Here is a 25,245-nt window from a genome sequence, read left to right as displayed (position 1 = left end):
AATATTCATCCCTCCTATATACAATCTAGTAGTGAATACTTTATTCAATAAACGTGTTCCCTTTGAATTTTTTCCATGGCTTTACAACGAGTAAAGACCGTATTCAATGGTAGATGGATTGAGTCCTGCCGGTATATTGACTATCGCCTCCTTGATGTATATGTTCCAGTTTCATCCTCGTTTCAAGAATTTGCAAATTGTATCCAACGTAGACTTTTTCCAAATTCAGAAGTTTCTGTCTCTAGATTGACCGTTTACTGGAAAAATTGCAACAATTCGAAACTCATTCGGATTGTTGATGATAAGGATGTGTCTTGGATTATGTTACTTATATCGAAATTCTCCGACAATGATCAAATAAAACTCAACGGATGAGAACTGTCCAGATTCAAATACAGTATATTTAAGAAGATAGAAAAATCAAATAAAATATCACATATTCGATTACAGTGTATTTGTGAATACACCCAGTACTTATGATAATTATTAACTAAATCAAAAAATTATTATATTCTTTCAAAGATCCCTAAACATATTCAATTGGTTTCAATATCCCCTAATTATTTCGATTTTTACCTTCAATAATTATATATTCAAACTTTAACTATTAACGTCCTCTAATTTTAATGCAATGAATACTTCTTAAAATAATGATAAAGATGATGCAATAATTAACTATTAACAAAAATATTAAAAAAGTAACGAAAAATCATTTAAAATATTCAAATTTCAAATCTTAAGTAAAATTCAAATTCAAATTCCAACCATTCCCTAAAATTATGGCAAATATAATGGAAATACTAAGTTTAGAATCAAATCAAAACCCTCCCTAAAATCATGCCAAATAAAATGTGATTTAATTATGGCAAATATAATGGAAATACTTAAGTTTAGAATCAAATCCCAACCCTCCCAAAAATCATGCCAAATAAAATATGATCTATCTTTAATTTTGCCAACCAACGGGAATTAAGGGAAACAAAAATAGAAGAATCACCGAAAGACAATCAACCGAAATTAAGGGAAACGAAAATTTGTACTAAAAGAAGAAGGTGGAAAGCGACGGTGCGGGTGGAAAGCCATTTGAAAATTTGAAGAATGTTAGAACCGGAGAAAATTTGAAGAAAATTTTGAGAACTCGGTATTTTTTACCGATACATGCAGAAAATAGAGGAAAAATCCAAAGGTTGAAGAAGGAACATAAGTTTGAAACAAAACAACTCACCGATACTTTGGGTGGTGCAAACCGATTAAAAAAGGAAGGGCGTGCAAACGGTGGAAAAGCGACGGAAGAGAAATCGATGGTGGAAAAGTGTCGAAAGAGAAAGCGACGGTGGAAAACGGAAGAGAAAGCTACGGTAGAAAAGCGACGGTTGAAATGCATCGGAAAGCCTTTAAAAAACGGAAGAACAAATACGTCGGAAAGCTTTACAGAAGATGGTTTATTTTTTTGGGAGGAAAAATTAGAAAATTGAAGGGAGTGCATAGTATGTATTAATTACAGGGTATTTTTGGTTTTTCTTACTATTGTATTTAGGAGTCTATATTGTAAAGTATGTAGGGGCATTTAAGGCATAGTTATTCCATTTATTACGTGAAAATTAACTGTTTTGCTATTTTGACAATTTAAAAATAAATTTGCCATTTATCTAAAGTAAACTTTAGATTTTGCTATTCTTCTTGTCGCCCCTCGATTTTATAGGTGGTTGGGTTAAAAACTAAATTTGGGTTATTCGGGTTGCCAACCCAACTAACATGAAAATATGGGTTGAGTTAAGAATGTCTCCCATCCCAACCCAACCCAACCCAATTACACCGATACAAATTAAGGTGTAATATATCATTTTTCTAATTTACTAATTTTATAAGGATTTCTTTTTATTTAAAATATCCACTAAGGATATTTGAGAAATGTGTTTTGTGGTAATGAACTTGTGTTAATTTGATGCGATCTTATTCTATCTCCAATACTCGATCCTTTGATTCTCTTGATCAAATGTGTATGTTTGATGTATTAAAGCAGAGTGTGTGATAATCTTGAAGTTGTAATCCCGGAATAATATTTATATCTCCAAGGAAATTGATCTTCAAGTGTGGTTTACTTTTTAGAAGTTAAAGTGACTTGTGATTGTTGAGGAGAATTCTTTCTAGGCCTTTATGGAGTAAAATTTTTATACCGAGAACTTTTCTATTTATAAAGTTGTCTAGTGGGTTGTATGAGATTGGGCTTGGTTAGTCCACGTATCAAATGCCTTGGGCCCAACTATATGGATTTGAGCCTTATTTAACCTTTGGGCTAAATGAAGGGGCTCAATTAAACTTTAGCCCAAATAAATAATAAGGAAAATCGTGGAAATAGCAAATTTATGGATAGAAAAAAGAAAAATAGCAAACTGTTAAATTAATTTTATTTATGGCAAAACTAACTGCCATAATAATTTTTCCATTTTTTTGGCCCGAAATTACCCCTCACTACAAGAAATAACAAATACGATAGTTAACGAAAAACGCTATAATAGACTTTTTATAGGCGTTTTTCGAAAGTCCTGACAGCCCATGTTATTAAAAGTATGGGGCTTTTTATAGCGTTTTTTCGAAGCTATAATGAGCGCTATCGTAGAGTTTGAAGATATAGCTTATATAGGTTGCTATAAAAATATTTGATAGCGTTTTTAAAGCTATAATAAGTTTATATAGCTTAAATAATGTGATATCTTTAAGATTTAATAGCCCTTTTTCGATGCAATAGTATAGTATTTATAACTATAATTTTCAGCTATAATAGCCTTTTTTCGATGCAATAGTATAGTATTTATAACTATAATTTTCAGCTATAATAGCCTTTTCTCGATGCAATAGTATAGTATTTATAACTATAATTTTCAGCTATAATAGCCTTTTTCAACGTTGTAGTATAGTATTTATAGCTATAATTTATAGCTATAATATAGTATTTGTAACTATAATATTAAGTTATAATATAGTATTTCCAGTTGTAATAAAGCTATAATAATGCTATTTAACTTCCATTCTGATTACTATTGTTGTACTGATCAAGATTACTATCAAACATTCCTCAAGTTGAAGGACAAGAGTGGAATAGGAAGCATTTTGAAAGATACAAACTTTCCTACCAACAATGGCACCATCCATATTGACTTTAAAATAAGCCCATTTCTAGTATTGTTCTTTCCTTTGCACAACCTGATTAGTATGATCTTCTTCCTGACCAGTACAACAATAGTAACGTTTTTGAATGAATTAACTTCCATTCATAATGTATTAAAATTACCAAACATAGTAGTCATTCTAAATGTACCAACCACACACATTAACTATCAAAATACACATATTACTAAATAATGTATCAACCATGCACACAAAGTAACCCTCAAAATACAAACAAAGTTCATCATAAGTGTACGAAAAAAGTTCGTCGTAAGTGTACAATCTTTAGTCCTTTGGTTAAGACGACTCCATTTAATTCACCTACATAAATTTATAAAACATATATTAATTAAACAAGTATAGAAAATCTTTACCAAATGTAGACAAAAAAGATTAGAATTAAACAACATACGAATGATCACTTTATCAGATGGCCACCAACTCTACTTCCCAAAGCTTCTTCAATACATGTCATTTCTGATGTTGGCCTCCACAAATATGTGTTTGGTTTCTTGGCTACATGCATCAACCCATACTATAATCCCATGTGGTCCAATAGGAACATGATGAACCAAGGCAGCTGGATCATTAGAAGACCATCTTCCTTCAGCAACAATCTCTCCCGAGCCATACCAATCTAATAACTTGCACTTAGTTTGACTATTGTTATTGATACTCTGTTAAAGGAAAAATATGAAATACTAGAATAAGAAGATAATTACATCATAAACAATTTTCATCCTATTAAGCACACTTGCAGTAGCATTTGAAAGTTCCTCACTTGGTTCAGTCTATGATAATCTCATATGAAACCAAAAATATAGTTAACTACTACGAGAAAAAAAATAATCTAAGTTACAAAAAGAAAAAAAAGAAAAACCTGTTTCTTTAAACAAGATAACATAAATGCTTTCATTTCTATCATTTCTTCCTTCATCTTCAAATATTCTTTTTCAAGAACCTTATATTTGTGATCTTGTTGAGACAAAAAAGATAGTTTTGAACGAGTCACACCAAACCCAAATCCTCTTACATGACCAAGATCAGGGCCAAGAACTTTACTCAAAGCATCATCAACCACGTTTGTTGTTGAAACTGTCGTCTCACCTCAGTTTGTTCAATGCGCTCCTAGCAATATATAAACACATATCTAACATTATGCTTAGCCAAAGTGATGTCCAACAATTCTATCTAACATCTTCATAGCAATTGCAATTATTATCAAATTTTGAGGCAGTAGAATATTACATGTACTCATATATTACTCATAGTCAAAATGGAATATCTGAAAGAATATCTCACCTACAGCCTACAACCTTAGTCAAAGGTTGTAGATTTATAACCGCCCCCCCCCATCCAAACCCCAAAAAAAAAAAAAAAAAAAAAAAAAAAAAGAAGGGAAATTTGGAGAAAGGAGCATAACAAACACTTCTTAGCAAAATAAGGCTTATTTAGTGTGAGAAAAATGAAAATCAGCAAAAGAAGGCTTATTCAGTATGGGAAAAATGAAAACCAGGAAAAGAATGCTTATTCAGTATGAGAAAAACAGAAAACAACTTGTGGACGTTTGAAAAGAGTTAAAGCCCATTTCTAGTTTGAGGGAAAGCAATAGATATGTAACTACTATAGAAGGAAAGGAAGATCAGTAGAGTGTGTACCATACTGGGATGATGAGGCCACACTTTAAAGCATCAGAATTTCACCCTTTTCTCAAATCTCAATAATGGAGTCGTTTCTACTGTGTGTTTCTTTTTAAAAGTTATTAAACACCATAATTTCCATTTCTTCTTCTTTTAGTGTTTGATATCCAACTTTCTCTTAAACTTTTAAGGCCTAAAAGATAGAAAATTGCCATGAACATTACATCTCGTTTCAGTATGAATACTTTACAACTTAAAAAAGTTGCACAAAAACCTTGTACTTTCAAACTTACCCTTATCTTAAAGTTTTTTACTCAAACCATTTCTTCTTTTATTCATATCTCCCCGCTTTCTTCTTCACATGTCCATTGGTAATTTCCTTTTCTTTTAACATCGTCACCTCCCCACTTTTCCCTAATCCCAAATCGAGCAAACGAATTTTTTCAAGATTACAGAGTTTAGAAAAATAAAATAACTAATAAGAGGAAGAACAAATCATCATGCACACAGTAATAAATCTCATAAAGCTAAATATTCCTACACACAGAAAGACCCAACAACATATATAATCAAAGATACCAGCAAGATTCAGCAAGGTGACAACGATAATCAAGTCTAAGAACAAGAACACAAATTGTAAAGAAGACATACCAGTGTCTCGGCAACTTATGAATTTACCGGTTGTCCATCCTTCCTTTTGTGTGCTTCAGTCCATGATGCAACCCTTGTGATCGAAGATGGATCTGAACTACTTTTTCTCTACAAAATGAGATTTATACAATGAAACCACAAATACGATATGGAAGCAAAATTGAAGTATAGTAACGAACTTTACCATCTCTTCAGCCAAACGAGCATACCCTTTTCTACTACATGTATGTGGGAGTTGTTTTTTCTTTTCTACTACATGTAATTACCTTTTCTACTGATGATTCATATTTCACATAAACGAAGAGTCTAATTCAAATGAAAACATATATATATATATAGAGAAAAGTCTAATTCACATTATTTCTCTCTCTATATATAGCATCTTTATCTTGCTGCAAGTTATTTTGTCTACTTCTCAAATGAAAACACCTTCACAATCTTGTCTTGCAAGTAAGCTCACTTTCATCAACATCTTCAACCGCATTACTTATGTTTTCATTACTAACCAAAGTATCATCATAATTCTCAACGTACATTTCCAAGTCGTGAAACCCTCTCGGTGGTGCTTTTAATATGATATACCAATTTGAAGTGTCATTTTCTCTAGCGTAAAACACTTGTTTGGCTTGAGAGGCGAGTATGAAAGGCTTTCGTACAAACTTGCTTTGACTTTGATGTAAGTTAACAAGAGTGAATCCTTCCTCAACTTTTACTCCATTGCGAACATTTGCCTAATCACATTGGAAGATTGGAAGCTGGTAGACATAATAGTCTAACAAGATGATTTCTTGTAACACTCCGTAATAAGCAACTACATCCATAACTTGAGATTTATCTTTGGCACTAGATCTACATAATGTCGTAGCATCTACAACAACACTACTGTTCTGAGTTGATTTTTCAACACTCTTTATGTGAAATCTTTTCCCATTTATGATGTATCCAGTGTAAGACATTGCATTCTTTCTTGGTCCATTCGCAAGCCATTTTAACAAGTCAGAGTAACCTTCAACGGTTGAATCTAATTCAATCTGATAAGAATAAACATATCTACCTGTTAGTTAAAGTACCTTACAATTTCACATATCCAGTGTTTGATAGGATGTTTACAAATTAGTTAGTATCACCTTAGACTTCAACCACAATGGAAATTGTTCTCTATGAATCTTCCAAAGTAGATTGGAATCTTTTTCTAGTCTCTTATCTAAAACCATGAGTTCATTCATATGCATCCTGTCCAAATAAACTATCATTAATAGACTTAAATTACAATATTAAATAATATTGTTTAGGGTTATAACTCACTCTATAAATGGTTCCACCTCCGATGTGTTGAATAAGACATATTGATGTGCATTTTCAAGTACATCATTAGATAGTTCAATTGAAGTTCCAGAAGATATAGGACGACCCTCTAAGATGACATCGTTTTGGTATTCTTCATTACGTTGTTGACTATTCACTACTTCAACTAATTGTTTAAAATACTTGTTTAAAAAGTCAACACATTCATCAGCTAAGCAACATGCTGCAATGCATCCTTATGGTCGTGCTTTGTTTCATACATAACCTTTCAATACCTTCATGTATCTAAAATAAATGTTATTAGTACACGAAAAATCACAATTATCAATAGACTAAAGACATGTACCTTTCACATGGGTACATCCAATGAAATTGAACTAGTCCACATATGCAGGCTTCGCGACCCGAATGAATTACCAAAGTGTCATTATGTCAAAAAATGACGGAGGAAAGTACCTTTCAAGAAGACATAAAATGTCCACCACTTCTTTTCCAAGATCCAACATAACCTCTCTATCAATTATACGTTGGCAAAGTCTATTAAAATATGAGCATAGCCTGTATATTTCATGTCTTGGACCTTTTGGGAGCAAACCTCTAAGCACCACTGATAAAAGTTGTTGCATCAACACATGATAATCATGAGACTTCAAGCCCATCACTTTGCATTCATCTAATGATACACACTTTGAAATGTTTGAACTGTATCCATCAGTCAACTTTAGTTTGTACAACCTTGAACAAAATAATTTCTTCTCGGACTTCCACAATGTATGTAGAGCCGGAGGTAGATAAGTTCTTCCTCCACAATCTTGAGGATACAGATCAGGACGAATTTTCAAAAGTTGTAAGTCTTTTCTTGCATTAACCCCATCTTTTGACTTTCCATTTATATCTAATAATGTGCCTATAATACTCTGACATACATTCTTCTTCACGTGCATGACATCCAAGTTGTGTCGTACTGGTAATTCCTAGACAATCAAAGTTTTAAATTGTTTATGACGTAGTTCAAACCATACTAATTTGAAATGTAATAAGATATATCATAAACTTCAAGTTCGTTTACCTTCCAATATGGTATATCAAAGAAAATCGATCGCTTCTTCCACCTTTGATTTGACGATTCTTTATGACTTTTGCTCTTTTTCTTTTCACGTTTTCCCCAACAGTTATCAAAAATTTGAAGTTGGCCATAAAGTGCACTACTTGTAGCTATTTTGGGAGGTAATTCTTCTTCTATTCTACCGTCAAACATGCTTTTTTCTTCGATATGGATGAGCCCTTGTCAAGAATCGTCTATGACCCATATATGCAATTTTTTTACTATGTTTCAACCAATAAGAACGAGTACTATCTCCACATGTTGGGCATGCATATTTACCTTTTGTAGTGTATCCGACAAGATTTCCATATGCTGGAAAATCATTTATAGTTCACATAAGAATTGATCTCAAATTAAAATGTGTGTTACCTACAATATCATAAACTTGTATTCCTTTCTATAGTTGTTGTAAATCTTCCACAAGGGATTGTAGATATACATCAATATCATTTTCGGGTTGTCTAGGACCAGGAATCAACAATGTCAAAATGAAGCCATGAAATTTACGGACTGTGTAACAAAATGAAGTCATGAAGTTTTCCATTTTCTTAAAAGTATTTCAAGTTTGCTATTCCCTTTTATCGTCTTTCTTCTCATATTCTTGTGCGATTGTTTTTTTTTTCCATTGTCTTTCTTCTCTTCCTTAACTTCTTTTTTTTAAACTGTTATTTGGTTCAAGATTTGTACAAATATAAAAGATTTATTATTTTTTTTTCAAATTGTTATTTGGTTGTTCAAGATCACATCTTGAAAAAATGTCATTTAGATTTGGGTAGGCAAATGTAAACCCAATCTAAATAATCGTGTATAAAAATAGCCAAATCTAAACGATCGTGTATAAAAAATCTTAACAAATTGTTTAGATTTAGGTAGGCAAATATAAACGGTCGTGTACCAAAATAATCTTGAAAAAAATCGTTTAGTCAAATCTAAACTATCATGTAATCCAATCTAAATGATCGTGTACCAAATCTAAATGATCGTGTAAACAAACTAAACGATCGCATACAGTAAATCTTGAAAAAAAATCGTTTAGATTTTCTATCCAAATCTAAACTATCAAATCTAAACGATCGTGTCTTAAACAATAACAAAATCTAAATGATCGTGTAACCAAACAATGTGGGTTGGGTTGGGTCATCGGGTTGTAATTTTTTTTTCATTTCTAATGTTTGTAAAGTTTTAAATTGTTATACCAATTCAACATTCATAAATTCAAAGTTTCAAACATCCATAAAAGTTGAACATTTCAAACATTATTCATAAATATTCATGAAGTACAACTTTAATAATAAAGGAATAAAAAAGTTATTAAACATAAAAGAAGTCAAATATATATATTATTAATTCGGGTTGGGTTGGGGTGACCAGAAATTTTCAACCAAAAAAAAAAAAAACAAAAAACCAAAATTTTCAACCTAACCCAACCCACATTTTAAACTAACCTAACCCAACAAATATAATATGGGTTGGGTAGTTCGAATTATCGGGTTATTCTTACACCCCTGCTAAGAATAAACTCACCTCTTAATCATTTTTTGCTCTTTGTGGATCGACTCTATACTTCACTTTACTTCTTATTTAGAGTAAGGCACAAAACTTCATTTGGTTCAGGCCATGGGACTCAACACCCCATTTTGGCTACAACTACTAATTTAGCACTTGAAGTAATTAACACAAGGCCTAGATCTAGAAGTCTTTTATTCATATAGAATCTTTTCCAAAAACAATATTCTCATGCTACTTATAAATCGATAATTAAATTCTTGAAATTAAATTAAGAAGCATGTCATTATGTTTCTTCGTCAATAATCTATACCATTATCTGACTGCTCTTGTCTGTTCAGATGAAAGTCTAATTAATATGGATGGTCTAATCTAAATTGTAAGAACAGCTGGTGGATCTAACATAGGACTCAATGTCACATACAATATATATGAATAGAGGGCCATCACATAAGCAAACAAAAAAATAACGACTTAAAGATTGATAACCCGGTTCGATGAAAAATCACCTACATGGGTCAATGTGTCCAGTGGAACGAAACTCTACTATATAAAGAGTTTAACAATTATAACGAAAGTACTTATCTGATACATTCCCTCTTTTGTCACTCCTATATAGCTTGCTCTTCAACGTTTCAACTTAGGCCTCATAAGTTTAAGCTCTCTTCAGTTCAAAAAAAATTGCTCAATACATGTAATGCCCAGAGTTTAGGAGAGGGATATGAGGACATGAAAATAAGGTTAAGAAAAAATTAAAAGTTACTACCTATACAAACAAGATGCACTTTCCTTTCCGGTGGCTCGAATCATAGAGAACTCCAAAGTTAAGCGTGCTTAGCTCGGAAAAATCCTATGTTAAGTGACTTCGTAGAAATTTTCCTAGGATGCATGTGAGTGATGAGAAAAAACATGCTGAAAGAACTCGTATTGGTTTGTGGGAATGACTTAGACAAACTCTAAGCTCAAAATGTTGAATGCACATACTCTTTTCTAAATAGGTGCCTTGTCACACCCCCTCTCAGATCACCTACTCAAGACCCAAGAGCTGGCATGAAGTCAACCGATATCACTCCTTTGTTGAACGACGCCACCTGACCCTTATACTTGAACCCTTAAGTGAAACACAAGCGGAATCTAAACACATAAATTTTAAACATAACTCGGTAAAAATTTTTATTAAAAAAAATATATAAGTTTTATAATGACATAACTCAACTTTATTTACATAGAAACAAAACCTAAATCCAACCCTCCTACACCTAAGTTGAGTACCACAAAAGACCAACTAAATATAGATTCAAAACAATAAGACACATACGATATTTAAACAAAACCCTTCAGCAGATAGATAGCAGTGATTTAGGCTTCGAGGACACGATCTCTACCTGAAAAGTGGAAAATATTTTGAAGAGTATGAGCTAAATGAGTCAGTGAGTGTGAGATTTTTTAAAATAGCTTTTCATAAACCTTTCAGAAATAATATTCATAACTTCATGAAAGCTTAAACTTCATGAACGTTTAGGAAACAATAACTTAAATCCTTGTTTTTTTTGTTTGAATCCCAAGTATCTACTCTTACAGGATGGTAAAGGTTACCCAGTATCAGCTTTAAATTTCAAAGATCACTATAAGAAGAAGGGAGTCTGCCGATGCAGAGATGTGCCGACAGAAGCTAGGACTAAGTCGAGATAGGCTACGCCGACACAAAAATGGACGTTGGCAAGAGCATCGTGAGAGACACGTCGTGAAAGGCACTCTTGGCTTAGGAATGGGATGATATCGACAAAGGGTTACTGCCAATGCATTGTTTGCGACATGATCAACAAGTCGGCAGTGGGAAGCTGCCGACATTTGGCAACGACGTCATAAATAGGTTACTGCCAACGTCGTCAAGTACGTCGACATACATGAACTATCAACGTGGTGTCTGCAGACCTTCTAATGACACCTCATCGACATAACGACCATTTATGACATATAATGTGCGTCGTGAAATCCATATTATAATATATATTTTTAATATTTTTAATTTATTTTTTATTTTTTATTTTTGAAAATTGGAATCAAATTGATTTAAATTCATTCAAATCTAAAAAAAATTAACATAAATATAGTAAAATACCAAATAAAATTTATATTAAAAATATTTAAAAAATACACTTTATAGCTCATAAATTACATACATAATGAAAACGAAAAACTTAAACATAAAAATAGAAAACTAAACGTATAATCTAAGCACCGGTGTCACATGACAATTCCTCATGCCTTCAAACCTACAATGACACAAATTAAGTTTAAATATATATCACCAATAATATGAAATTAAAGAACGTAAAAGTTAAAAATTATGTACCTTAATGATTTCTCTCGAAGCTCGGGACAGGTCTTCAATCATTTTTCTCATTTCTTCTATCTACCAAGCCTGTGCTTCCTATAATGAGCTCGTGCTTCTATCAAACGAGCACTTTCTTTGAGCTTCCTATTATTCTCTTCTTCTACTACCTCAAGATGAGTTTTTAGCTCGTTAACCTCTCTGGCGTGGACCTATTCTCGCTCGATAGATGTAGATGAAGAACTGCCAACAGTGTGTCGAAACTTTAGTTTGGGGCCCCAACCAAGACCTTTTGAGTAGTCCGATCATCTACCTTAAATGGTCGTGCATATCTCATCCCTAGAGAGTGGTTGAAAACCCTCTGGAGTAGGCCGAGACTAGAAATCCAACATTTGATTCTGCAAATAATGTTTTTATTAATTAAGTGAAACGTGTAAATTAACTTTTGTGTGAAATAAGACAAATGATAGCTTATAAACTTGCATGCACATCTGCAGTCACCTGCGAAACGAAGTAGCCATTCTGAGCATGTGCTTCCCTGAATAACTCCATGTAGTCGATCGGATGACCCTGCTGTTTAACGAAGTCGTGTTATCATTGTGGAAACGACTTGGCGCCACTGCTGTGGTTGAAGGGCTACTTCACTTTAACAGCCCTATTCATCGATGATTGCTTCTACATCCAAACTATCAAAATATTACATAAAAAAAAAATGAAGTTCCATTTGGGAACGTTAAAAGTTGTAAATCACCTGAAATTGTTGAGTGAGGTAGTGGTCGCAGAGGAAGTACTAATCTTGCACCTGATTGCTCAATTAGGGGTGAGTTGGCACGAGTCTATTCAGAATCATCGAACTTCTTGAAATGCCGGTGGCTTTAGCCCCTAAACTTCTTCCACACGGTAAGCATCTAATACTCAAGAAACTAAGTAAGTGCTGCATCACTGAAATCAAGCATGAACCATTGCTATAAAAGTAAAGTACACACGGATTATGATTGAGTATATGTATATATATATGTAACATATATGTACGGGTGATTTAAAAACTTACCTATAAGTCGTCCTTAACAAGCTTGATGTACTCCAATGTCACATCAGTCCACTTAAGAAAGCAGACTGGAAAAGTGTCTCGTGTTACATGTGGAAGGTATTGCTAAAGCGAACAACATGAGGCAAGATAGACTTGTCCTGGCCTAGAGCGATAGATATGAAGATCTTCCCATTTTTTGCAACATATTTATCTAGCTCCAGGTTCCTGAAGTGTTGTCGTCTCTTAAGAGTGGGAGCAGCAGGTTGAGAGGCATCTAGGAAAACAAAATAATTTTAGAAACATAACCAAAAGACTTATGCATAAATAATTGTTTATGTAACGGTGACTAACCATATGTGTCACCAACCGATGACGTGCCTTGAATGATATTGAACTCCTCGGTATTAAAATCGAATAGATCATCGCTCTCATCAAAATTGAAGGGAAAGTTAGACAATACTTGTGAACATATAAACCCAAATTAATTAAACATGTGAGTGTACTTGAAACTGAATATATAAAAAAACAAAAAAAACTATGAATACGTGATACTTAGTTATTGCTCTTCGTAATCGCTTGACCTGCTTTGAACGGATAATTGTTCATCATCATCATTTATAAAGTTGTTAACGACATGACGCACAATCGGTGTTTCCACCACTGTAAGATCAACATCGACTCTGCATAGGGTGTCGTTCTCAACGTGATCATCAACACGATGACCGACAACAAGTTTGGGTACATTTAGTTGTTGATCCTCAACTCCATCCATTTAGGTACATCCCATATATGTTTATTTTGGACTATCTGAACAACCTTCTAATTGGCAGCATTTTTTGGGTCATTGATGTAAAAAACTTGATGTACCTGGATTGTGAGAATGACTGGTTTTTAAAAAGAAAAGAAATGAGATGTGTTGATAGATTTGCACCCCAATTCCACGTGTGTTCTATGATTTTTGTTCTTGTCCGTATCAAACCATCTACATTTCAATAGCCAAACACGACATCCCATTGGATATGCCATGAAAAGAACCTCATCTAATAAACCGTAAAAATTATTGTTGTCGCTTCCATTCGCACTACTTTCACTGAGTACTATAACTCTAATATTTTGTGTCGTGCATCAGAAATCACGATTTATTGCGTAAAATTGTACCCCACTCACCATGCATCTAGTGTAGGACCAAATGTCAAGTGAAGGTCCCATTGCAAGTGAGAAAAAATCATATGAAGTATTTAGAGTTGAAAGTACGTACTTGTGGTACTCCGCAATTTCGTCTACATTGTTCAAGATGTACCAATGAATTTGGCGCTTCTCTTCTAATGTGATAAAGATCTTGAACTTGTTGTGCCTAATGATAGTACCTTCTACATAAACACTTTAAACTCACCAACTATATCCTCCTCGAGAAAGCTATTATCATTTCGTTCATCTTGAGAAAACTGAGTTTCAATCCCATTAACAGCGGTGTACACATTTTGCGGTGAATGTGCTCAAATACCAATAAGTAAAAGCCAATAAAGAAACATGTGACAGTCGTAAGTCTAAAGGCTTGATGTTTTTCCATCTTTCTCATTCACATATGGTGAAATATTAGAAACAAATCCATCAGGAAACTTAACTGGTTTTAGGAAGTTACAAAATGCAACTCGTTTACTCCTAGTGAACGTATAACTTGCATGGGGCTTCATTAATCTGTTACTAACTTCTATCAGATATAAATCTTTTCTTATTTTCAAATCCTAAAGGTCCAACCGAGCATCTGTAGTATCGTTTTTCGTTCAATGTTCAACAATGTACCTACCAAGTTGTCACAAATTTTCTTTTCAATATGCATTACATCCAATTTATTACGTATTAGTAGACTTGGCCAGTAAGACAGATCGAAGAAGATTTTTCTTTTCATCCAGTTTAGAGCTTTTTTTTTTTAATCTTTTAGTGATGATGTTTACTCATCAATAGAAACTCAAGGAAATCTACTTATTCCAAGATATCATGCCCATTCAGAATAATTGGAGGAGGTCTATGTTCTACGCTTTCATCATGTAACTTACTTCTACGCCATACATGATTATCTAAAAGCTTTTTTTTCCTCTTATATCCCAAATGACGATTTATCTCCTATGCAAATGGGATATGCCTGATACATTTTCATATTTCATCAGAATAGGTCACCATACATCGAAAAGTCATTAGTAGTCCATAAAAAAGCTACGTACAATTGAGAAAACTAATTGGTAAGAGAATCATACGTACGAACACCAAGAGTCCATAACTGTTTCAGTTCCTCAATCAATGGTTGGAGGTAAACATCAATTTTCCTATCGCGAGATCTTGGATCGGGTATTAGCAATGACATGAAGAAGTTGGACTCTTTCATGCATTTTCAAAGTGGCAAATTATAAGGAATTAACACCACAGGCCACATACTGTAAGCGGTACTCATATGCCCAAAAGGATTGAACCCATTAGAAGCTAATCCTAAACGAACGTTTTGTGGATCTGATGCAAACTCCAAAAATTCAGAATCAAAATGCTTCCATCCCTTTGCATCAGCTAGATGTCTCAACATGTCATCCGTTTCTAATCGTTTATCCTGATGTCATCTCATTTCTGACGAGCTCTTTTGCGATACAAATAATCTCTGTAATCTTGGAATCAACATAAAGTGTCGTAATACCTTGTGAAGGATTGTTTCCCTCTAATAGGACTAGGCTTGTATTGAGACTCACCACAAGTTGGACAATGTACCAAATTGGCGAACTCCTTTCAATACAACACAGAATCATACTTCCATGCATGAATAGTCTCATATCTCAAGCCTAAGTCACACAACTTTCGTTTTGCTTCATAGAAAAACTAGGGATAGTAGTATTACACATTGGAAAACACAGTTATAATAACATGTAGAACGACTTGTTACTCTAACCATTAAGAACCTTGATGTACATCAACGTAACCAAAAAGTTGAGGGATGAAAATTCTGAACAACCGAGATATAGCTCACGACGAGCTTGGTTTAATAACTCTTGAAATATATTCTCTATCTCCTCTTCTACACCACTATTGAACGGAATGTCATTCTCCAAACCTTCATTTGTTGTTTCTTCTTCGTGTTCAATCGAAGCTTCTAAATCATGCAACATTCCAAACATTTTATTATCTTCATAAAACAGATTACTATTGGTTCCTTCAATATGAAAGGATCACTACTAGTTTCTTCGTGGAAATGGTCTCTACTAGTTCCTTCATCAAATCTTTCTATACCTCTATACAAGTTCACTGGCTCTCCATGATACACCAATTCTGTGTAGGAGGGGCACATTCCAATGGTTAATAAATGTCTCTTTACACCCCTAATAAGTCCCAATTCGAGTTCATACATCTCTTGCATGGACACCTTATTCGTCTGTACTCATTGACGTGATACTTCTTAACGTCTAAGAATTTGAAAATGCTCTCTCTATACTCAACCGATAACATATTCCTAATGTTCATCCAACTTTTGTCCATCGTTAATGACCTAGAACATAAATACATGTAATTATTTTGCACTAAGGGCAACCATAATTCTAACTAAATAAACGCACCCTTACTTCTAATAAACAACTCGTGTTCACAAATAATAAACTATAGGCTACCAAAACTGCAGAATAGTCACAACACATCATTAAAAAGTTTCAAATTCTTCAATTTCATCAATATCATAAATTTAAATTTTTTATCAATATCACAATTTAAATAATAATTATTCCCTAACATATTACAATTGTTAAATTTTCATTCACATGTATAATTTGATTCTTAAACAATTAAATACACATTATAAATAAAAGACTTTAACAATTTCAATTTACAATTTAAATTACAAAGATATTTACTTATTCAATCTACAAAATTTTATTCATTATTCTCTAACATACACATACCAATATTTATACAATCTACAATATACATTATTCCCTAACATATACATACAAAATTTATACAATATACAATATACAATTTATACATACAATATGTAATATGCAATTTGTACATGCAATCTTAATTTATACATACAATATACAATATATACATACAATCTTAATTTATACATACATAAATAATATACAATATATACATACAATACACAATAATTTATACATACAATCTAATATATATTTTTTAGAAACAAAAAAAAAAAAAAAAAACAAACAAAATACACTATTTTTACCCGTAGAGTCGACAGATCAAATAGACGACGACACGAGAATGGTGGGCGGTGGACAGCGACGGTGCGGTAGACCTTCCTCTCCTACTTCTTTCATTCTCTTTTCTCTTTTCTCTTTTCTTCGTGTGCTTCTATGTTCTGTGAATCACAAAACTAAAGTGAGAGGAGATCTCTCGACTCAGTTCAAAAACATCGGGAGAATCCTCCACTCGCGATATCGTCACTTATGGCGTCGTCGGTTCTCGAAGAACTATCGATACAATCACATATGGCGTCGTGAGAACCTTGTCAAAACATCACATATCTCGCGATGTTACCTACCCTACGTCGATAGAGGTTCAACCTCTAACAGCGTCATGCAATTTGGTGTTGTGATATGGTTGTCAGAATTTTTTAAATGTTCAACCTTTGTGGATGCGGTCAAAGCAACGTTGGCAAAAGGTTGACCTCCCACGACGTCTTACATGCAACGTCAATAGTTATTGGGACAACGATGACGTGTACATGCATGATGTCATGGAAGCGCCATTCTCTACGGATGTTATTTGTGCAACGTCATCAGCGCTCCACACTGCCAATACCTTCTTCATGGCGTCGTGAAAAGGTTCTTTTTACGACATCCCTTTTCTCGACGTCTATTTTGACGTCGACAGACCTTCGGTTTTTTGTAGTAGATGGGCATCCTCAATCCCTGTTCCTACAACGTAGGCATCTTAAACTCGATCCTACAAAAAAGTGTTTTTACCTGTCCTTGGCACCCCTTATCGTATCCCGTTAATAGTTATTTTGAGATAACTCGGATCCTAGAAAACATTTATAAAATCATAAGCTTTAAACTCTTTAAGGAAATCATTTTGCATAAAGCAACCTTTGAACTCATTTTCCAGTAAGCCTTAACATTTCTCGGTATTCAAACATGCTTGAATAAATACCTTAAAATAATAACATGCTTTGAAAACTATTCACAAATAACTCAAACATTTAATTCAAAGCATTCATAAATAGTAGCTTAAGATATGCTTTAAAATCTCCTTAATAAATTCATTTTCACTCATAGATACAAGCTTATGTCCTTGGTCTATAGATTTTTCCTATCTCTTCACCTAAAATAATGATAAAATAATCCATTTACTTCCCTTTGACCAAGAAAATACCAAAAAGTTACTTTAAACTTCCAAAAATAGAAAAAATGGCCAAAAAACACTTCTTCAAACATGCTGGCGGCCAAGGATGGACGGTAGGGGATTGGCCGCTCGCACGATGCTTGGTAGCCTGGTCGCGTGCTATCCTCATGTACAGGCACGCCACACGCCTTACCTGGCCGTGTGTTTGGCGTCTCGCATGGCTCTCCTTGAGGCATGGCTTGTCATGTGCGTTGCTTCATACTGTGCGTCCAGCATCAGCCTAAACGTGTTACCAACCTTTAATAATTTCAACATGCACGCCCATCTTGGCTAGCACAGCTTGTCACTCGACCAACTTCTAACTTGCCCAAAAACTTATTTTTCATCCGAAAACATAACCCCACTTTGAAAGCACATAAGTAACAATACACAACTCTTTTGATGAAAGTTTCTTCTATAAAGTTTCTAAAAAATGTCTTAGCTTGCTTACCTAAAAATTTCAGCTTCAAATTCCAAAAGATGTGATTTATAACCTTCTGGAAGTGCACTTTGTGTAGATTATTTTGAAAACTGACCTTTCTCTCTTTCTTCAACTCAAACCCAATCCTTCTCTCCTCAATTTTGTTTATCATCTCTAGTCTAGAGATTATACTTAATTTTTGAACTTTTGAGAGAATTTCAGCAAAAATGCAAGAAGTGAAATAGAAGAAATATCCTTTTGAAGTTACCTATTTATACTGCATCTTAGCATGAACCTTTATTGATACCACCTACTTGTCGAAACTTAGCTTAAGCATACAAAGGACACTTGTAATGTACTCAACGAGTCCACCTCATAAACATCTCGCATAACCAAAACGTTCAAGTCAAATGCCTAGCTAACCTCTAAGCATGACCGCAAGCAATTCTTCTTCCTCGCGTGCAAGGCTCCTCGCTCAACACCATGCTGCTTGGCCATCTCACCTAACCTCCTAACTCCCAATAACCTCAAAGTAGCAAGCTCTCCTTGCCTAGCTACAAGTTGGTCGTTTCATGACACTCATATGGAAGTTTTTCTCGTCTTGTGCCCTTCCAACAAGTTCTTGGTGGCTAGTCAAGCCCTAAACGACTAATAACCTCTTTAGAGGTTATTTTCTTTCCTTTGGCCGCCCAACACATCACCCTATAGCCTCTAAATGCTTTTTCTTCAAGTCCTTGACACTTATCAAAATTTTCTTCTTTTCCAACAACCATGTCATACCTTTAATGACACTTTTGAGTTCCATTTTAACCCTTAACCCCATTCAACTCTTTTTTTTTTTTTTTTTGAAGCTCTTCAAAAGATTTAAGTGTTTTTTTTTAAGATCCGTGGTTTACACGCCTAACCCTAAAAATAAGAGTAATATATATGTACGGCTAGCCTAGAGAATACAAATTTAGGAGAGAATAAATATTCCTTACATGATAAAAAGGAAGGCAAAAATGATTGGAGAAAGGGATCATGCTGAAGCTGTTGCCCGACGGTCCCAACATTATTTTCAATGTGTTTGACATGTTGTCCAACATGTTGCTCAAAATTTTTCTTTAATATATAAAATCATTCGATCAATGCGATAACATAAATCCTAGTTGTTCAAACATGTTTTAAATCAAGGAATCATTCAAATATTGGTCAAACATTTAAAAGCATTAAGAATGGTCATGCTAGAAAGCATAAATGCAAATTAACATCAAAGAAGCAAAACGTTCAATAATAATAAACCTAAGAATCCATCTATCCCTAAACAATGAGAAGTTTATTAGCGTAAGAAGAACCATATAAAAATATATCAATATACCTAAAAGAATTCAAGAATACAAAAGGAAATTAAAAAAAGAGTTATCAAACTCCATACTCTGCTCTAAATTCTCTTAAGGCCTCCAAAGCTGTACTTTAAAATTGGAATAACAGGTAGAAAACGAATATAGAGCTTAAGAACCAACGTTTGTAAAATTGAAAATCTCAAGAACCATGTTTGTAAAATATCTAATTTATTTTACCACCTATTACAAGTTTTCATATTAAGTTTGCAACAACCCATCGATAAAAAATTGGAATTAATATAACATCTAATTTACTTGATCACTAATAGTGTTCTACTCGCGATATGATCTATCATATATAAACTTTGATAAACTTTTATCAACATCAATAATGTAGTGTATCATTGCTCAACTTTAAGAACTAAATCGAAATTTGTTATATCTAAACTCCTAGCATTGGGTTTGATATATTTACTATTATCTCTTTTTATTATTCGTCCAATAGTATCTTGCTTCTCAAAAGCAACATGCGGTTTCTCTGATATATATCAATTTTGATGTTAAGTCTACATTACTTTCTTTTGTTGTTCTTATACTTTTTCTTACTGAGATGGCATTCAATGGATGTGGGACAGACTATTATAAATCCCCAAGTATCTCCACTTGATGATTTTTTTTTTTAACTGAACTCATCTACTTGGGGTCTTGAATTTATAAGTAATTTAACACAGCATTAAACCAAAAGGACCTATGCTCTAATATTTTCAATGTATCATGTCCTTCAATTAAAGTTTATGTTTAATTACTTTTTTTCTTTTTTTTAGGTATTTTACAAATTTTTATCATGTTTGAGGAGAGTGTTAAGTTTACTATAGTTTTTCTTTTTTATTTTTAAATGTTAGATTGAAAGCAAAATAATCATAAGAAATTGAACCAAGTTGAAGTCCATAAAAAAATCTTATTCACCCCTTTAGTAATTGTTTTTGGGTTTTTCTACTTACTTAACTCACTTCCACTAAATAAGTTAATAATTGAGACCTAGGGGTCCTATTCTATAAGTGGGCTTTGTGAAAAATGTATTATATCAAAGTTCAATCTTTTTTAAAGTTAAATGTGATAGGGCTTATTTTATTGAATATCTCTGTCGATCTACCAAAAAAAAAAAAAAAAAAAAAACTTTTGAGGTATTTTCTCTTTCCACTCTTATCTTCAAGGTATGCAATGTTTGTTGTAGCTTTTACAGGTTGACACACAAGTGACCATTTAGCACAAGTCAAGTTAAATCAAGTCGGAAAGCAGTCTTTATTCTTAACCATCGCTCAACGATCATACCAACTTTCTTATTTTAATCTATAATATTTCTTTTAAAATCTTTAATTTAACTTCCTTATAATTTTGAAGTTTTTTCCATTATATCCTTTCTAATTAATAAATGACAAATTTGATGTCAAGCAATCATAACACTCGATTGACATATTCTATATGAGTTAACGATTATAATTATGAGGTTTTAGTTCGAATTCACACTCTATTATAAATAACAAACAATAATATTGATAGATTATAACCCATGATAAATAATAAATGTTTAATCATATATTAAAGGCAATAGAATATTATTACCAAAGTGTATGCCAACTCATTAAAATTGTTTAAATAGAGAGATTACTCAATTCCAACATTTAATTTAACTACATATCATATCGGATATCGGTTGATGATTTTTTTTTTTTTTAAGAAAAGAGAGATTATATTATATTGGATTATTGTTGAGATATGAGATATTATAGACTTCACTTAGCCTAAGGGGTATAGTAAGGTTTTGACTGTCTATTATTTTCGATGGAGAGTAGGAGGATTACTGGCCCTGATGGTTACATTGTGAGTTTCTATGAATATCTGCTTGAAGTGCCGTGTTGGACAAGAATTTTGTGATGTGGTCTTGAATTTTTTTGTACTTTTTTTCGTTCCCCTAGGTATAAATGTGATATTAATCACAATGGTTTCTAAATGTATTGGCCTAGAGCCTCTGAGACTTGAGGCCAATTTCTTGTTGTAATGTTTTGTATAAGTGAGCATTAGAAAGATTATTATAAATCTATTTTATGTGCAAGTTTCGATACTTATTCGATTAGTCTAAATCATGCAGTTGGCCTTTGTGAAATGATGAAGTATTGTGGATACTATCCTACCTTTGCGAGGAGTTAGTGGGAGGTTTACCATAAAAATATTGGTAAAGGTCGACTTGTGCTAAAGGTGGACCATCACTACTACAAGTTGGGACTTCAATAATGGAACAGTCAATATGGGTTTTGGAGAAAAATATGTCATTACTTAAAAAGAGCGTGTTTGTTTTAGGAAAAGATGGAACTTTCGAATTCATGCTTTTTCTTGACATTTTTTAAGCGTCATTAGACTATGACATTCTTTTAATTATCATTGGCTATATCTAATATAATTTTCATTAATTTATCTCTTTATTAAATCAAAATGAAGTAAGTAAAATAAAGGGAAATAGTATTGGATGACACAATAAAAATCTAATTTAGCAATATTAGCACTAACCTTTTCAATTTTGCAAATATAGCAACTTTTTTAATTTTGGTTGATATTTTTTATTTTAATTTTTTCATTATTCCAAAATTGCCCTTCTTTGAATCTCCACTTTTTTCTCTTCCTCTTCAGTTTCTTTCTTTTATTGTTCTCCTTTCATTCTTCGTTTTCTTCTCCTGATCTTCTGCATTGTTCTTTTTCATGGTTTCTCTTCTTCGCCTACTTCTCCTCTCCTCGTCTTACTCTCCCTCTTCTTCGTCGTCCTTCTCTTCTCTCTTCTGTTTCAGTCTTTTAGATTTCTCCATCTTCGTCTACTTCTTTTTTTATCGTCTTCTCCTTGTCTTTTTCTCCTATTCTCATTTTTTCTCAAGGGAAAACAAGAATTATGTATATATTTCTTTCCCTTTTTTAGAGCCCTAAATATTCTTTGTAACGACCTAACTTTTTGGACCAAGCTGAGGTTACTAAACTTACTGCTAAGACTCGACCGTAAAAGACACACTCATAAAAAAACCTGTTTATGATTCATTAAAAACCTTCAATACATAAGAAAATCTGTTTCAGGCGTTATTTTAAATCGCTTTCCAAAAGTTCCAAAATATAATCCAAGAAGTCATTAAAGCAAAACAGAAGAACAGTTGTTCTAACCATGACTACATTTAATAATTAAAAAGAAACATAAATAACAAATACGTTCAGCGGAAGCATAAAAAACTAGACATGTTCATATGACTTTCACACATCCTTCTTGTCTCTCGCCGGTCTGCCCCTCAAATTACCTTTACTTGAAATAGATAAAGAGGAAAGGGTGGGTACAAAAATATACTTGGTAAGGGATCCACTACTGGGCTCGTTCGGGTAATAACAGTTAGCTTCCTATTAAGGGGTACCCTACATGAAACAGTCTAGTGATTCCGTAGAATGCACACATCAATCAGTCTAGTGATTCTGTCGGATACACTTATCAGTCTAGTGATCCCGAAGGATACACTATCAGTCTAGTGATCCCAAAGGATGCACATATCAGATGAGGAATCCCGAAGGACACCGTGCTTGTTAAGGTACACTACCCCATAGATAAAGCTAACTGTTACCCCTCATTCCATATTAAACCGTCTACAACAGTCATATCACAATATCGTTCAAGCTAACAGTTCAGTTTATAAGTTTAGTCAGTCAGACAGTTTAGGTTTAGCCAATAGTCTCATCTGTCACTATACATATATCCAATCCACATAATACTGTTATATTACTGAGATCTAGTCACTGAGTTAAATCATTATTTTGTAAGTTCACCTGATAATCACTTCATCTCACTCCAAACCATAGCACAACTATATGTACTCTATGTTATGTATAACGTCCATATTCAGTCTACAGCACAACCCATCAGCAAATACACAACCTACACATGAGTTCCCGAACCCTTAGTCCATCAACAACATAACTCAATAATATGCAACCCAACAACATAATTCAGTTATACATAACATCAAGATTTTCTTATTCCATCGACCTCACTATTTCAGCTAACAGCACAGTCCATCCATATAACTATATTACACAGAACATTCGGGCATCCGGGCATCCGTACTCTATCAGCAGAACAACCTATTCACATATATACAAACTACGCATAACATTTTAAGCATCCAAGCCTCATCAACGGAACGACCCATTCACACACACACATATATATAAGCTACAACTAACAATCATGTCACCTTTAACCAGTCAATAGTGCATACTAATGATGTTTTCTAGGCATACATGTATCAATTAATTCAGTAGAGTCGCTATTGTAAAATCTTCATAAGAGTTGCTATGTTTCCTGTCTCGGTTTGGGGTCTAATAGGAAGAAACCTCTTACCTGAGATTTAGCTACAATCCGTGTTCAAGTCAATGTTCAAAACGAATCCACCTAAACACAAACATAAGGATTTAAACGACGACACCACCAAAATCCACATTTAGAACACTCTAAAGCAATATCCACAGACTTACCCAAGTAGAGGAGAGTTGACTCCAAACTACACTTGCCGTAAAACCAAAGAATTCGAGCGTCACCTCTCTAACACCTTCAAGGATTAAAAGTTAACCTAACCAATAAGTCTAACATTTTATTTCAACATTTATACTCGAATCGACTATAGAAAATGTTAGAAACTCATTAAATCACCCTTACCAAAGACTCACTGTGACTCAACGTGGAGGGAAACGGCTTAAGTGGCTCGGTGAATAGGGAGATCGACTTGGTAAATTGTCTTTGGCTTGGGAGGCAGCTCGACTCGGGTTGGGTCGACTCGACTCGGCTTGGTTTGTGGCTCAGCTAGGCTCGCGGCTCGACTTGGCTCATGACTCGACTCGACTTGAAGAAGAATGACGGTTGTATTCTTGTGAGGCTGCAGCGGGCGACGAAAAGAGGGAGATTGAGGTGGTCGGCGACAAGGAAGCGACGCAACCTTGCTGCACTACGCGCGACTGCCGGACTTTGCAATAGAGATCGATCGGGTCACAGATCTACTGGTCCGACGAGGTAAGCTTGGCCAGCGGTCGACCAAACGTGTGAAACGGATAGAGAGAGAGAGAAAGAGTCGGAGATGTGCTGCTACGAACGAAGAGATGATGACGACGACAACGGAGCTTGCTAACAGAGGTTGATGCAACGGCTGGCGGCGACTGGGCGGAGAAGAAGAAGAGAAGACGGGCTGGAGTGTAGCGGGCGATGGCTGTCGGGAGAAGGAAGAAAGAAGAAGAAAAACTAGGGGGCTTGCTGTGCAGCACGCGGTGAAGGGGTTTGAAATTAGGTTAAAAAATATAATAAATAAAT

At 33.9% G+C, this 25,245-nt stretch overlaps 2 long non-coding RNA genes across 2 annotated transcripts; both read right to left on the bottom strand.

Annotated features, from left to right (window-relative positions):
• Positions 1–11,533: 11,533 nt before the first annotated feature.
• Positions 11,534–16,346, bottom strand: LOC103495909 (uncharacterized). The gene is made up of 6 exons (XR_007824847.1): positions 13,092–16,346; positions 12,762–13,014; positions 12,462–12,618; positions 12,212–12,396; positions 11,732–12,108; positions 11,534–11,651 (listed from the first exon to the last, which is right to left on the bottom strand). It is a non-coding gene; the product is annotated as an uncharacterized LOC103495909 (long non-coding RNA).
• A 6,882-nt stretch (positions 16,347–23,228) lies between these two features.
• Positions 23,229–25,233, bottom strand: LOC103495910 (uncharacterized). Its single transcript, XR_539005.2, has 3 exons — positions 24,601–25,233; positions 24,420–24,493; positions 23,229–24,336 (listed from the first exon to the last, which is right to left on the bottom strand). It is a non-coding gene; the product is annotated as an uncharacterized LOC103495910 (long non-coding RNA).
• Between the last annotated feature and the right edge of the window lie 12 nt (positions 25,234–25,245).

This window comes from Cucumis melo, chromosome 11 (assembly GCF_025177605.1).
Source record: "Cucumis melo cultivar AY chromosome 11, USDA_Cmelo_AY_1.0, whole genome shotgun sequence".
Classification (NCBI taxonomy): domain Eukaryota; kingdom Viridiplantae; phylum Streptophyta; class Magnoliopsida; order Cucurbitales; family Cucurbitaceae; genus Cucumis; species Cucumis melo.
Note: the sequence above shows the minus strand (reverse complement) of the source record. Positions and strands in the feature narration are given on the sequence as shown.